This window comes from Tenrec ecaudatus, chromosome 4, assembly GCF_050624435.1.
Source record: "Tenrec ecaudatus isolate mTenEca1 chromosome 4, mTenEca1.hap1, whole genome shotgun sequence".
NCBI lineage: Eukaryota > Metazoa > Chordata > Mammalia > Afrosoricida > Tenrecidae > Tenrec > Tenrec ecaudatus.
Window position 1 is genome coordinate 12,035,449 of NC_134533.1, and position 14,054 is coordinate 12,049,502.

Sequence of the window (14,054 nt, forward strand, 5' to 3'; positions counted from 1 at the left end):
CCGAGGGCTCGGCCAATCCCCGGCAAGTTGGTCTGGGCGACTGTGAAACTCTAAGCCAATCAACTCACGAGAATCTCCAATCCGCTCGCCTATTGGCTGGAGGCCCTGTCAATGGGCGGGACTAAGAGGCGAGGAAAGGAAGCGTTGAAACTTTAAGCTTCCTCTGCTTCCGGGAGCGGCTGCCCACCAGTCAGGAAGGAAGTGGCCGCGGTGAGAGCAGCGCGCGCAGGACTCCCCACGCAGAGGACTACAAGCCCCAGCGTGCACTGCGAGGGCCCCGGGACGCAAACGCGCTGCGGGCGTTAGACTCCGACGTTGGGCTGGGAGCTGGCGCATTTTGCCCTGGCATTTCTGTTCCCAGCCTTTTTCTCCTTACAAAGCGGCGTATTTCCTACCTCTGCAGCTTTTAAGAGGACGTAAAAAGAAAACGCCCTGCAAACCGCACCAGAGTTTTGTTTTACTGTTGGGCCCTCTGTTTCTTGGGCAATCAGAACCTAGATCTCACCTTTCTTTAGGGCACCGGGTCTCAAGCTGGGCACCTCTATCCTCCCTCCTTGGTGGTGTAGTGGGTCACTCGTAGAGCTGCTGGCCGCAAGGTCGGAGGTTCAAATCCGCCAGCCACTCTGCATGAGCCAGATGAAGCTTTCTGCTCCCGAACAGCCTCGGAAACCCCCAGGGCAGGTCTACTCTGCCCTATTGGCTCTCTATGAGTCGGAATCCACTCGGTGACAGCGACATTGCCCCTCAGCAATGGGTTGTGTTTGAACCTCTAACCTTTGGGTTGGTTGTCATCTTTTCGGAAGCCGACTGTCACACAGAGGTCTCCCAGAGAGATCCTGCAGAGTCCCCACACTGAAATATTAGAGATGTCTTCTGACAGTACAATAAGGGAGGAGGAACCACAGGGATAGATTAGGCTGGAGTGGAATTATGCTACATAGAAGCAGTGAACAAGTGTATCCCTTAAGGACTCTGAGCCTCTGGGTACCAGGTCCCCTGGAGATAAGGGGTGCCTGGAATGTGGATTCCCTGTGAGAGCAGGGACTATCTTTATGTCTGCCCAAGGGGAGCGATGGGCCGTTGGAGATGTCTGCCCCCCAAAGCAAGCAAACTCACTGCCATCAGTGGAGTCCACATCATAGCGATCCCTAGGGCTGTCGATCGATCGTTACTGCAACAGATAGCCTCAACCAGCTCCCTCTGCGCAGCCAGTGAATTTGAACTGCTAGCCTGGGTTAGCAGTGTAATACATAACTCACCTCCAACATTTCCACAAGAGCCCCTTGACTCGCTGCCATCGCCTGGATTCTGACTCCTAGTGAGCCTACCAGGCCTTCGAACTGTCCCTGTGGGGTTCCATGAGATTGTAAATCTTTGAAAGAGTAGACAGCCCCATCATGCTCCCTTGGAGCAGCTGGTGGTTTCAAAGCGCTGACCTTGAGATTCACAGACCAACTCATAACCCACCCAGGCTCCTTAGCGACCCTATAAAGGGTTTCTGTAGCTTTGAATATTTTTAGCAGAGTAGACAGCCTAGTCTTTCTACTGGGAAGTGGTTGGTGGGCTTGAACCTAGTAGTCTCCAAATGTTTTAGCTCTAGTGTCCACTAAAACAATAAATAAATAAATCTAGGCATGTCTTAAAAAGTAACCGCCAAATTTTGGCCATCCTGTCAGTGATTGCTTCATGTTCGGTGCGTTGCAAGTTTGGGACATGCTAAAATAAGACTTGCATCATACTCTTAATGCAATGTGATCCTCACTACCACCCATTTGAAGGAGCCCTGGTGGTGTAGTGGTTACAGGTTGGGCGGCTATCCAAAAAGTCAGCAGTTCAAAACCAACAGCCCCTCCTCGGGAGACAGATGGGGCTTTCTACTCCCATAAACAGTCTCAGAACTCATGGGGCCAGTTCTACCCTGTCTTACAGCGTCACTATGAGTCTACATCAACCAACTCAAAGGCAATGAGTTTGGTTGTTTGGTTTTTTTTTTTTTGGGGGGGGGTTTACCACCCATTTGAAAAATACATGCACAAGCTCTTCTTCAACAGAAAACTTTACATAATTCCCTTTTCTTTCAACTCATTCACATTCCACTTCACATAATTTTATCCTAATACACTATTTTTAACATCTTCACCAATTAAAAAAAAGTTACCAAATCAATACCCAATCATGGTGACCCCACTCCACTCATGGAGTCAAAGTAGAAAAGCACTCCATGGTGGGGTGTTTGTTTTGTTTTTAAATATTCATGTATATGTAATTATTTTTATCTTTTGCATTTCATCTATAAAATTTTGTGAGGATTGATGGCTCATGGGCTGTGCTATTTAGAGGTTTATGTCAAATTGGCTGAGCCAGGATTCTCGGTGGGTTAGCACTTAAGACTCAGTAATCCTCCATGATGAAATCTAATATAACGTAACCACTTCTTCCCTGATGGCGTCTGCTGTAAGCAGCCAGCCAATTGAGAGAAAGTCTCCTTGGAGGTGCCGTTATCTGCTTCCAGTACAAGTGGGTGCTATGGAAAAGCTTGCTTGCTTTTTGCTGGGTCTGGATCCAACATCTGCCTTGTCATCTGACCTTTGGTTCTTTGAACTTGAGCCAGCAGCCTGTTGTATTGCCTGCCAATCCTGGGAGTCATCAGCATTCATCCGTCATCTTATCTACTGGCCCTAGATTCATTCACCTCTGCGGCCATCTGACCTGCCTTAGATTCATCACCTTCTGCAGCTACACCACTCACAAGTAGCCTCTAGCCTCACATCTGGCCCACGGATTTGGAACTTGCCCCCCTCTACGACTGTGTGAGCCATTTGCTTGACATCAACTATTGATCAATCTGAATGCTGGTGCCATAGTGGATTGGATTTGGGCTGCTAAACTCAAGGTCAGTAGTTTGAAATCACGCACCCCCTCTGTAGGGCAAAGGTGGGGCATCAAAGTAAAGAGGTTCGAAGACCCACAGGGGCAGTTCTGCCCTGTCCTACAAGGTCGCGATGAGGTGACATCAACTCGATGGCAGTGAGTTTGGCCGAGTTTACCTATAGACACATAAAAATGCTCTGGTTTTGCTTCTCTAGAACCCAGCCTAAGACACAGCATTAGCGATTCACTGAATTCTCCTCTTCCAGGCAGGATGTCTGCATTTTACCCCGGCCACCACACCTCATGCACCACCTCCTGTCAGTCAGGGGTGGTTGGAGTGACGCAAGCATGCTGAACAGGTCGCAAGACTAAATTGGACTTGGAAGAATGGTCTGGCGCTCTAATTCCAAGATTCAACGAAAGCCCTATCGATTTCAACGGGTCTATCCACAACCGGTCATGATGTGAGTGCAGGACAGGGCAGCGGTTCTGGGCAGCATCTTCTTCCATTGCGTAGGGTGAGGTCAGGCCGGCTCCAAAGCCGCTAACCGAAACAATGTGTCTGCATCTTAGCCTACAGATCTTGCCTCTTGGTCCACAAGGCCTACACTGTTTGCTCGTTGGCCTTTTGCAGAAGCCGTCTACTGACTCTCTTGGGAGACGACTTCCAGTAGTCATTCCAAAGTCATTCCACAGCGAGATCTCTGGGTCAAGGCCGCAGCAGGTCCCTGGGCGCAGGAGCCTCTACCCAGATCAAGGGCTGCGCGCCAATGGCGCTCAGTCTCCCGCAGGGGGCGCGTGCGCAGCTGAGTCCCGGCGGCGGTTAGTTCTGCGCAGGCGCAGGCGGTGTGCGGCCAGTTCCGCTTCCGGGTCGGCGGTGGCACGTGGGCAGTGGGCGCGCCGCGGCGGGCTGTTCCTGTCCCAACCGGGCCGTTTACACCGCAGGTTTGGGTCGTGTGTGGCCGGGCCCCCCGGCCGGGGCGGGGTTCGTGCTGATGGGAGTGGGTGCTTCTGGGGGCGGTTCCTGGCTTCTCTAGGACTCCTCCAGCTGATCCTAAATGAGCTCTTAATTGTTATGAAATAAGCCAAAACCTCGCTGCGATCGAGTAGATGCAGCCTCACAGGGACCCTGTAGGACAGGGTAGAACTGCCCTGGGGGCTTCTGAGATGGTAACTCTTTGGAGTAGAAACGCCTCGTCTTTCTCCCGCAGATTGACTGGCTGGGTGGGAAGGGGGTGGGGGGGTTTCAAACTGCTGTCGTGGTTCAATAACACGCACACGGAAACGAAATAGCTCCACTAGTTAAATGAAGACACTCCTGAAAAACCAGCTCCTCCTTAGGTCTAGCTCTGGGCTGCTGGCTGAAATGTTGGAACCCGAATATGGGGTCCTGCGGAAGTAAGGCCTGGCAATCTGCTCCCATAAAGATTACAGCTTAGAATACCCTAGGCAGTGAGGGCGGGGCAGGGGCAGTTCCATTCTATCACATGGGGTCACTGAGTCTTAATAACACACACACACACACACACACACACGCACCCTGCCCTTCCTGCCCCTTCCCTACCAAGGCCTCTCTACAAGTAACCATCTTAAAAGGCAGAGAAAGCCTTTTATAAGAATCATTTTATTGCTTTACCACCCAAGCCCTAAGCTTGACTACGAAGTCTGTCTTTAAAAGATAATGGGAAAATGGACCCTGTGGTCCACTCTTGCATCTGGCAGCTTTCAGCCTGGTGTTGGTGAGATTGACTCAGGCAGTTTTGCCTTCCCCCTCCTTACTGCTTCAGCAAAATATTCCTGAGCGAACGTTCTGCTTGTGGTTCTCTCTGCTGCTGGACACTGGACGGGTCTCCAGCTGCTGACCATTCCACGTTTACCCTCTCAAGCACTCTCCCTTTTCCACAATGGGCCAGCACCTCAGAGAAGTGCAGCCATTTTCCCAAGCTTGTGGAGGTAGTAGAGTGGTAGGGCTAGATTGGATCCATCAACCCTGACCCCTGAGCCCACATTCTGCCTCCTGAGAAGGTCTTAAGAATGTTTGGGGTAGGACGAAACAGAAAGGAGCCCTGGAACCGGCCAGGCCTTCCACGAGGAACCTCTCTGTGCCAGGACCGGGCCCTCGCTGTGTTTGCCTGTGTGTTTAGTCAGCGTTGGTGGTTGTTTACTGTTGAATCGATTCCAACTCATAATAGCCCCCATGACAGAGTAGAACTACCCCCATGGGGTTTTCTTGGTTGTAATCTTTGTGGGAGCAGGTGGGCATCTCAGACTGCCTTCCACAACCAGGAAGGGTTTTTCATTTTGGTTTGAGCCACAAAGCACCTCATAGATGCCCGGGAAGGCAGGGAGGAAAGAAACTTCAGGGTCAAAAATGTCCCCACATGTGACCTCATGCTAGCCACTTCTTTAACATCATGCCGTTCAAAATTTCGACCGACAATTTAAAACCAAGATACACAGGCCCGCCTCTCATTTACACTAGAGTCTCAATTTCTCCAAAAGGTGACAAGTTTGAGAGAATGTACCCTGCCTTGTCCTTCGGAGACCCTTAGAACATCTTCTTGGCACATAATTAGGCAGAGAGATGTCGTCTGGACAACTTGGCAAATTCACGATGAGAAGATGGATCCACAGATGGCCATTCAGCCCCCTTGGCCCCCTTCATGCGAAGTTTCTGTGTGTTCTGAAAAGTCCAGGCCCATGGCATTGGCTCCCTCCAAGATTCTAAGAGAAGTCGATTGTGAGTTTCCCCCTCCACACTGCAGTTCAGTTTAGAGTCGCTGTAGAAACCAGGTGGGGGCACAGAACCCGAGAAGATCACCTGTGCTCTGGCACGATGCCCTAACACCTTGTGCCGTAGCACAGTGGACTCGCAGCACGCTGAGTGGAAGGAAGGTTTGTAAATGGAGAGGCAGGATGCTGACGCTGGAGGAGAGCTCAGGCTTTGGAGCGATGCCCCAGCAGCACTACTTTGTGGCCTTGGCCCAGTTCCCTTATTGTTCCACTGGGACAGTGGGACCATGGGTTGTCAAAGATGCATCCCCGCAGAATCAGAGGTTCATAAGGAGTTATCATCCCTTTGGAGAGCATGTTGGCAACGCCTAGTAGTTCTAAAGACACACCTGTGAGTCCCAGCAGTTCTTCTCTAGGTTTGGACCTTACAGCAGTGGTTCTCAGTCAAAGCTGCATGTTCACACCACCTATGCCCCAAAACAAAACTCCAATCCCACTGCTGTTCCATTCATTCTGCCTCCACAGGGTTTCCAAGGCTCTATATGTCAAGCGCCGGTTCTGAACATACAAAAGACAGCCTTACAAGTGTGGAATGGATAAGAAGACTTTCAAGACTCCAAGGGCAGAAGCCATGATGGAAAAGAAATCATGGATGTGTTTGCCTGTGGACCTGGCAGACCCTGTGTTTCCAAAGGCATCACACGCCAGGAGAAACGGTGAGCCACAGGTCTGTAGGAACACTGTGTGCATCAAAGGATGAGCATTCGGCACACGCGTGCAGACACATTCATGGGTGAAAGGCCAGCTGCATGATGACTGTGCCTTGATGAGAAGGCCAGCAGAGAAGTAGGTAGGCACAGTTACACAACAAATGTCGTCGGGGATAAACAGTGCGACAACTGTGCTAGAGGGTCACCATGAATCAGAATCAGCCTGACAGCCATGGATGGGGTAATAGTGGGGGGGGGGGGTTAGGGCTATGAATTAACACGAGTCATCCCCTAAGCAGGTCGAATGAGAAAAGGCAAGACTTCCAGAATGATAGTGTGGGACAGCATCGGTCTGAAAAAGGGGTTGAAACTCACAAATCAATGCCACACGTTTCCAAATGCACACATCGTCATACAAGCCTAAGTACATACATGGGTCAAAAAGAGGATCCTGAATTTGCTCCTAAATGATGTGGTAATCATTTAAGGTCTCAGCTGAGTCATAAATAACACACATGGTCGGCGTGTTGCTAGCTATAACTTGCACATGTCTTAAAAACGATTCCCTCGCCATTGAGACGGAGCTACACGTTAGCACTGGCGTCTCTGAGGGACATCATGCTTTCGAGAGTCACAGTAGCTTCCTTGGTGTGAAACCTCGATCTGAGAAATGTGGTTTTCTCACCGGTGACTTTGAAGAGAAGGCAGATGAGGTGGCGGAGAAGCCAGAGACAGGGGGTTACCCGTTCCAGGTGAGGGCCCAGTGTGTAGTAAATGCCGTAACTCGAGAGCCCCTGGGTGGCAGAAAGGGGGGAAGCTTTTGGCTGAGAAGCCATAAGTGTCAAGTTCAAGTTCACTCAGACGAGCCTCAAGAGAAGGGCCTGGTGATCAGATTCTGAAAAATCAGGTGTTTCAAAAGTCAGCTGGGCTCCACGATGAATTTATTCTCTCTGTGTTTTCTCCTCTTTTAAAAAATTCAACTTTTAGGGAGAGGAGGGAGGGAAAAAAGGAGGAGCTGATCCCAAGGACTCAAAGGAAAGTAAATGTCTAGAAGAGAACGATGGAATATATGTGCAAATATGTCGGATACAATTGATGTATGATTGTAAGAGTTGTAAAAGCCCCCAATAAAATGATTTTTTTAATTTAACTTTTTATTATGAATGAGGCACAGGCTCACAGAGATCATCAGTCTTACGGTTCCTGCACATTCTGTGTCAACTCACCCCTTTACTGACACCCCCTCCGCCAATGCCCCACTTGTCTCTCTGGGTTTCCTGTTTCCATCCCTCCTCCTTTCTGAACCCTCTGGAATTTGTCCTTGGGTACCTGTTGCCTTTTCCCTCTTAAATGGTTGATGATTTGGACCAAAGGAACCGCTGTCATTTCTTGAGTCCCAAACTCACTGCCTAGTTTTTAGTTCCTCTCTCTCCTCCTGGGTGGAGTCTCGGTAGTGTAGTGGTTAAGCACTGGGCCCAGATCCAGATGTCAGCAGTTCGAAACCACCAGCAGCTTCTTGGAGAAAGACTGGACTTTCTACTCCCGTAAACAGCTACAGCCTCGGAAACCTACAGGGGGTCACTATGAGTCCGCATTGACTCGATGGTGGTGAACTGAATGAGTCTCCTCCAGGAACCTGGGGGCTACCCTGGCCTTAAGCCTCTCCCTTTCCCTTAGCTTTCCACAACTGAACCCTCGAGATTTGGAGTCACCAGCTGCTCTTCTAGCTCATTGTGGGTTAACTTTCTAGAGTGGCAAACCCTGCCAACCTCACTGCCACAGGTCGATTCTGACTCAGAGCGACCCTGTGGGCCAGGGCAGCACTGCCCCTGTGGGTTTCCAAGGCTGAAAAACTTCATTGGAGCAGAAAGCCTCATCTGTCTCCCTTCGAGCAGCTGGTGGATAGGAACCACAGACCTTGAGGCGGCATAGTGGGTTACATGTTGGGCTGCTAGCTTCAAGGTCGGCAGTTCAAAACCACTAGCCACTCTGAGGGGAAAATGATGAGGCTTTCTACTCCCCTTAAGAGTTCCAATCTCTGAACCCCACCGGGGAAGTTCTACCCTGTCCTATACATGTTCCCCAAAATATCCACTTGGGGGCACCAGAGCGCAACAGTGGCTCACAAAGGGCCCCTGTCCTGCCCTTCCAAGCCAGCCAAAGCCAACGCTGTGGAGTGCTTTCTAACCCCATGTGACTAGGAGATCTGCTCCCTGGGATTTCTGAGGCCATGAATCTTGAAGCAGCTTGTCTCTTCTGTCTCCCAGAGAGCAGCTGGTGGGTTTGAATCTGACTTTTCAGTTGCCAGCCCAAGGCTTAGCCAGCGTGCCCCATGTCCCTGGTACTCCCGTAGAAAAGGAACTGCGTTGGTTCGTGGCCTGAACTGGTTTCCTCTGCAGGGCACTAGAGACTGTCAACCCTCATGGGAGCAGATCCAGGCAGTGGGGCTGATGGGCTTGAACCGCCAACCTTGGTAGCCCAAGCTCTACCTGAGAGCACCACCCGGGTATTCAAAAAGTTCATGGGAAAATCCCACTTGCTTTCCATTCCACTTTCCCACATACTTTTTGAAGCCCCTTCGCATAGACCCAGCGAGGGGACCACACACATATTTAGGGTGGTTATTGCTGTTGGATTGACCGCGCTCCTCTCTCAGCACCAAGACGAGCCAGCTTCTGCTCCGAAGAGATCGGTCGCCTCCCTCCCCCACTTTCCACCACCCATCCCTTGTAACCACCAGACACCACCACTCTCTGGACTTCTGAGAACAGCGAGCCAGGCAATCGCTGCCCTTTTGTGATGGGCTTAGCTCACTGAGCTCAAGGGCTTCCACATCCACTCAAGTTGAAGATGCTTCGCCACCACCTCCTGTTCTTCAGAGCTGGGCACGAGCACAACTTCCACAGTTTGTTCTTCATGGACGCCCCGAGGACTGCGTCTTGAGTGGCGATGGTTCCTCTGGCCTGACGGTCCATAAATTCACTGACCTGGCATCGTCGTCCTGGCATCGCCCGATACCCAGAGTCCCAGTTAGCAGGCACCAAGGAGCTGGTTGTGCCTTTCCTCACCCCCTCACCCCACCTGTCACAGTGTGCCACTGGGACTGGTTTCCCTAGAGTCCTTGTGGTTGGTGGTTGGCTGCCTTTGCCTTGGCCCCGACTCACGGTCCCCTTCAGGGGCACAGCCGAGCACCACGCTCACAGTCCTGGGTAACTTTGGTACCTTTGCGGGAATGGCTACAGCCAGGATGTCATGGCATCTCTTGGAGAGTTTCCCACCATTGTTTCCCGGAATTGATTCTGAACTTTATTTTGATCAACTGCTTCCTCCCTCTTCTCCACCTCTCTCTCTCTCTCTCTCTCTCTCTCTCTCTCTCTCTCTCTCTCTCTCTCTCTCTCTCTCTCTCTCTCTCTCTCTCCTCCTAATGTCCCCCAACATGAAAAACCGCTTGCAGAGATTACAGTCCAGGAGAGCCCTGAGAGGCCATGCCATTCGGTCCCATTGTGTGGCTCTGCTTTGGCATCAACTGAAGGGCTGAGAGCAACAAGGATGCTCATGGGCACCGATGCCCGGGGTGTGCTTTATTCACACAGAGCAGCTGGTGGGTTTACACCAGTGACCTTTGGGCTAGCAGCACCCCCGGGACACTTTCTCCATAAAGAATGCTGCCTGCGACTGTCCTGCTCTGAGACACGTGGAGTTGCCAGGAGTTGGGGTCCACGCTGCAGCCACACACATGGGGTTGGCATCGCTGTCCCAGGGTGATTCCGTGGGCCTCGGGTAACCAGTTCCGTTGCTGTTGGCAGGTGCCATCGACTAGGCAGCGACCCTGTGGCCCGGAGAGCGGAACGCTGCCCACCCCTGCTCCGTCTTCATGGCGATTCCGATGGTGGCAGCCCCTATGTCACTCCATTGCGGTGTGCGTGGGACTTCCTCAATAGGGAGGCCCCCACACAGATATGCCCATGTCCTGTGAACCGTGAAGGTGACCCCATTTGGAAAAAGAACCTTGACAATAGATGCAGCCAAGTTAAGGGCACGGTCCTCCCGGATGCCCCTTGAGGACTCCAAATCACGGGAGAGTCCCCTGTGAGACCGAAGCGGCTAAGAAACAGAGAGAGACCCCCACGTGGAGGAGGAAGTCAGATGGAAAAAGAAGCCAAGATTGGAGTTGTACCATCACAAGTCATGGGGACGCCTGGGGCCTCCAGAGCTGGAAGGGTCTAAGGAGGACTCTCTCTCTTAGGACCTTCGAGGAATCGGGCCTTGGCCAACCTCTTGGTTGGGCCTCCACCCTCTGAGCATGGGAGCGGACACACCCTGTGACCAATGGGGGTGCTTTGCTTGTTTCCGGCTGCCACGGAGAACCAACAGGTCACCCACCCAGAGGCTTGCACGCTGGACCTTCTACACATAACCACTACGCCACCAGGATTCCATAGCACGCTGGACCTTCTAGCGCCTTCCTCCACGAGTCTCGACTCCAAGCCCAGGAGCGCAGTCCCCGGATCTCTAGGCTGCAAACACTTCATGTCTCTCTCTTGTGCATTTGACACCGGCACCCCCATCCCCCACCCCCACCCCCACCAAGCGACCTTCCTCGGAACTCCTGCACCCATTTGCTGTGTGCTCACTGGGAAGCTGTATGCTCCCCAAGACGTGGCCATGTCCCACGTGTTTGTCATGTTTCCACCACTGGGAAGCTAAAGAACAGGCGCTGGGGGCCCACTGCCTGGAATCACTCACAGTACTGAAGGGCCGAGCTCGAACTCGGTGAATTGAGTGAGTGGTGGGGAGCCCAGGAGCCCAGGGGGTGGGACTGGGGTCACACAGCAGCGGACTCAGGGGTTGTGCTGCCTTTGAAAGCCCCCGGCTGCTGCAGATTGGGGGGTGTCATTTTGGCCCCTTCTGTTTCCCAAACCCAACCTCGAGCTTCTTCGACCATGCTGGTCTTCCTGAGGCTGGTCACCGTGGACAGGGTTTCTAAGCCTGGCTCTCCGAGTTGTCCTGATCAAAGGAGGCCACCAAGATGGCAGGAAGTTCCGGGGTTTTGTAACTCAGTGACCGTCACTCAAGCTCCTTCACGTCTGCTGTGGAGTCTCTTTTCCCAAACAAAGAGGTCCCTTGGGCCTCATCAGAAAGTTCAAAGAATCAGAGACACAGCTGGGACTTCAGAGCTGCCTAAAGCCGACTTCAGAGTTGGTTTAAACTGGTTCTGCCCATGGAGCAAAAGTATGTCCGGAAACGATGGTGGTAGCAATTGTACAATTCTGCTTGAAGGGATGGAACTGTAGAATGATATGATATATATTAAACACACAAAACAATTTAAAAACCAGTTCTGGACAGAAGAGAAACCACAAGCATCCCTAAGTGCATACTCAGGGAACGGCCCTTATCACCAAAAGGTTCGCGGTTCAAAGCCCCCCCATAGGCCCCTTGGAAGACTGGCCTCCCGATCCGGGGCACAGCTCTACTCTGGCACATGTAGAGTCTCCGTGAGCCAGAATCGATGCGATGGCAGCTGTCTTCTGGTCCTTTGACACTGGCATGGGAGTCGGGGAAAGGTGGGGGCTTACCTTTTCCTGAGGCCAGGACTCTGCTTTTCTTTCCTTGACTATTGTGTTCACCCGCCCCCCACCCTGTGACTTTGCCATCCAGACTTCTTTGGGGTCCCAAGCCCCGCTTGGGCTGTTAGGTTCTTTTCCACCTTCTCGGAGAGTTGTTGGTAGAGCCATTGGTTCCGTTGCAATTCATAGCGACGCGGTGCACTGCAGAGCCAGCGCCACCTGCTCCAGTGCCGTTCCCGCAAGGGTCTCTTGCAAGTCCATCGTGGCGGCCACCGTGTCAGTCCTCTTTTTTTTTGCTGATCCTCTATGCTACCAAGCACGATGCCTTTCTCCTGATAACCTGCCCAAAGTACTCGAGAGGACACCTTGTCCCCTGAGCTGCTGGAGAAGCATTCTGGCTGTACTTCTTCCCAGGCTGAACCGCTTGCTCTTCTGGTATCCCTGCTGCTTCCAGTATTCCCCACCAGCACGATCACCGAAAGCCATCCATTCTTCCTTCGTCTTCCCCACGACTGTCCAGTTTGCCCGTGCGTATGAGGGGATTGGAAACGCCGTCCATGGCTTGGCTCAGGCGCCCCTTACTCCTCCACGTGACCTCTTTATTCTTTCCTCCCCACTGCCCCTCTACGTAACCTTTTTATTAGACTGTCAATCCTCCGTGAGGTCCGCAGGACTCCCTCCCCACGGAAGACAACAGGATGCCCCCACCTGTTGCTCCCCCAGAAGCCCTTGCAAGGGACTGAGGGCAGGGCTGGGGTTGACTTCTTGGACAGTAGAAGGAGCGTGTAGCCAAGAGGACAATACTCAAAAGACGGCAGAGAGAGCTCTGTTTTCCACGTCGGGACTGTTTTTTTGTTTCGTTTTTGTTTTCCACTCCTTACGCAGAACAGAAGAAAACTGAACGTGGAGCAAGCAGGAAGTAGGGTCAAGATGAGTCAGGATCGAGGGCAGGGAGTTTGGAGAATGGAGACAGTGACAAGGAAGTGGGGAAATAGCAGGTGGAGACAGGAAGGTGGCGCTCTTGTAGTGAAAATGTGAGGTTTACCAGCTGGTCGGGTTAAAAAAAAATTATAGAAACAAGTTAGGGAGATCTATAAAATCTTAATGTCGACAAAATAACAATGTATAAATTATCAAGGGCTCATGAGGGAGGGGGTAGCGGGGAGGGAGGGGGGAAAAAAAGGACCTGATGCAAAGGGCTTAAGTGGAGAGCAAATGCTTTGAAAATGATTAGGGCAAAGAATGTACTGATGTGCTTTATACGATTGATGTATGTATATGTATGGATTGTGATAAGAGTTGTATGAGCCCCTAATAAAATGTTTTTAAAAAAAATCTTAATGTCACAAAGGTGCATGTAGTGAGCGGATTTGGGGTGCTTGCTACCCCAACAGAGTGAAGACGCAGGTAGATTTTCTCTCTACATCTTTCTTCTTATTACCTGAGGCAGGTAACACTGGACTCGGAAGTAAGAACGATTATGAGGTGGCACAGGACCTGGCGATGTTCTGTTCTGCTGTGCAGACAGTCGTGGTTTCGGGGATTTTTTAATGAAGGGGAAATCCACGTGGATGAAGCCCTGGTAAATCCCTCTGACCGAGGACCAGGGATGGGAATTGTCTTGCTAACACACAGAATGCTTTGGAAAGTGAATGGTTGCAAAGACAATTATGTTAACATTTAACATCTTATCTTTGGCTCTCCTTTGGGCCCATTTTAAATTTGTTCTAGTTTTTGATAATTCCAGCTTTCTTTCCAATTGGGCTTTTTTTTCCTTTTTGATTGTAGTTGGGTTTTTGTTTGGTTTGGGGGTTTGTTGTTGTTTTGTTGTTGTATGTTTTCCGCTATGTGAAACCCACCACAGGTAAACCTATGGAGACAGTCACTAGATGACTGGCTCCTTGGGAGTACGACGGGGGAGGTGGGGAGCTAACCGCATTGAGGACCAGAGAAAGAACATGCTCTAGAACTGACTGTCGTGATGATTCTACAGCTCCTTTTTATACGGTTGAACTACTAAATTGTATGATATGTGAGTTCTATATCAAAAGCTATTTTAAAAAAAAATAATCACAAATGAGCTGATGCCAAGGGCTCGAGTGGAAAGCAGATGTTTTGAGAATGATGATGGCAACAAATATGCAAATGTGCTTCACACAAAGGATGGCTG

At 51.2% G+C, this 14,054-nt stretch overlaps 1 long non-coding RNA gene across 1 annotated transcript; it reads left to right on the forward strand.

Annotated features, from left to right (window-relative positions):
• The first annotated feature begins 3,741 nt into the window (after nt 1–3,741).
• On the forward strand, nt 3,742–13,017 carry LOC142446266 (uncharacterized). The gene is made up of 3 exons (XR_012784040.1): nt 3,742–3,816; nt 6,130–6,320; nt 10,121–13,017. It is a non-coding gene; the product is annotated as an uncharacterized LOC142446266 (long non-coding RNA).
• Nucleotides 13,018–14,054: the final 1,037 nt, after the last annotated feature.